General features: G+C 31.2%; 1 long non-coding RNA gene across 2 annotated transcripts in view; it reads right to left on the bottom strand.

Annotated features, from left to right (window-relative positions):
• Positions 1–2252, bottom strand: part of LOC107456740 (uncharacterized) — a 13282-nt gene that overhangs the window by 4869 nt on the left and 6161 nt on the right. Inside the window, exon 5 of one of the 2 annotated variants that reach the window (XR_001585743.3) lies at positions 107–118. The exons of the other annotated variant lie outside the window; for it this stretch is intronic. This is a non-coding gene — a long non-coding RNA (uncharacterized lncRNA). The remainder of the gene's footprint in view (positions 1–106; positions 119–2252) is intronic. 2 annotated transcript variants of the gene reach the window in all.

Here is a 2252-nt window from a genome sequence, read left to right as displayed (position 1 = left end):
AATTATATATATATATATATACATATATATATATATATTATTTTATTGTGAAACTCTACGATTTCCCTTTAAATTTCTTATGTTTAAAAGAAGTTAAAGAGCTTACCTATATCTGATTCTAAATTTAAAGAAAGTATTTTTAATAAACAATTCTGTATATAGATTAATTTTCCAATAAAACATTTTTTTTACAAATGAATTTTATTTGAAATGGCCCTATTTTTACAATGGATTTAATTTTTGAAAAAAAAAATTGGAATTCCAATTTGCATATTAATTGTGTTGGTTTTGATTTCATGCATCGGGTTCTCCAAATTAAATATTTTCAGTTGCTAAAATATGCTAATAACCAATGGCAAAAAAAGATACTTAAATTTGTTTTTATTTTTATTTTAATGGGAAACTGAAAGGAAAAGAAATACCTTATCTACCATACATCAACACATAAATGTGCGTGAAAAAAAAGTCGCCATGCAATACATGGAGATTCGTTATTCGCAAGTTATCGAAAACCAAGTGACTGCATTACAAAAAAAATGGTCTGTCAGTCATAAAAATGATACGTCAGAAAAACTTACAACCCTGCAAATTCGTTGCAAACATTTAACGACATAAAGTTTTGAAGCTTTAAACTTTTGTGTTAGCAGTTTAATAAAGAATATACATTTTTAAAATTCGATTTCGGCTCTCCTGCGCTTACATAAAAAGTTATCTATATTAATTAATAAAAGGATAATATGATTATATATATATTTAATGTGATTCAAAACATGGGAGGAATTAAATGTGATTCAAAACATGGGAAATATGTAAAGTCCATAACTGAATGCCATTTGACATTGATATTGTATTCCCAAACATGCTATTAAAAGAATAATATGAAGAAAAAGAACCTTGCTAGTTTCATATATGTTCATATATACTGGTTTATCTGATAAAATTGTTATCTATATCCATAAGATATTAATATGCTTATACTACATTGTATATATATGTCACCGGCAAAGTATGAAATCCGGCATTGTATAGAATGACTAGGCATTGTGTAGAATGCCTAAAATTAGACGGCAAAGTATGAAATGATTTATATTTCACACATTGCCTAGGCATTCTATAGAATGCCAAATGAGAAACCGGCAAAGTATAAAATACATCTCCGATTCATCAAAATGTCATTCAAAAATGACAAATTCAAAACGTCATCCGATTTGATATTAATTTATTCATGAATATAATCACATTTATTCGTTATTTTAAAAATTACTGACGATAGATTACATTTATTCGATATTTTAATACTTACTGACGATAGATTAGAAAAAACATCAGTGTTTGGAGTATCGGGCAAATATATACCGGGCAATGGCACTTGACCTTAAAAAAATATCAGTGTAGGGTATACCGGGCAAATGTATACCGGGCAATGGACCTTGACCTTAAAAAACATCAGTGTAGGGTATACCGGGCAGTGGCACTGAACCTTAAAAAAACCTCAGTGTAGGGTAAACCGGGCAAATGTATGCCGGGCAATTGCACTAAACCTTTAAAAAACATCAGTGTAGGTTATACCGGGCAGTGGCACATAACTAGACCTAGTATATATTTCGGACATTTACCAAAGGCCTAGTCATACTAGGTCTAGTTAAGTGCCATTGCCCGGTATACATTTGCCCGGTCTACCCTACACTGATGTTTTTTTAAGGTTCAGTGCCATTGTCCGGTAAAAATTTGCCCGGTATACCCTTCACTGATGTTTTTTAAGGTTCAGTGCCATTGCCCGGTATACATTTGCCCGGTTTACCCTACACTGATGTTTTTTTAAGGTCAAGTGCCACTGCCCGGTATGCATTAGACCGATACTCCGAACACTGATGTTTCTTCTAATCTATCGTCAGTAAGTATTAAAATTTCGAATAAATGTAATTATATCCACAAATAAATTAATATGAAATCTGATGTAATAAATCTTTCGGACATTTACCAAAGCGACAACATTAACCGGTGAAAGTCAACAATCACCGATTTCGCTCATTCACAGTAACATGCACATCATTTACATGAAAACTTCCTCAAGACGTTTGTTTCATAGTTTGCCTAAATAGTATAGAATGCCTAGGCATTCTATACAATGACGACTCATTCTGTACAATGCCGGCATTTCATACTTTGCCGGTAACATATACACTAATATCTGGATACTGACAGATGACAGATATATATATATATATATATATATATATATATATATATAC

This window comes from Parasteatoda tepidariorum, chromosome 7, assembly GCF_043381705.1.
Source record: "Parasteatoda tepidariorum isolate YZ-2023 chromosome 7, CAS_Ptep_4.0, whole genome shotgun sequence".
Taxonomy (NCBI): domain Eukaryota; kingdom Metazoa; phylum Arthropoda; class Arachnida; order Araneae; family Theridiidae; genus Parasteatoda; species Parasteatoda tepidariorum.
The sequence above is the reverse complement of the archived record's forward strand: the minus strand, read 5'-3'. Positions and strand labels throughout refer to the sequence as shown.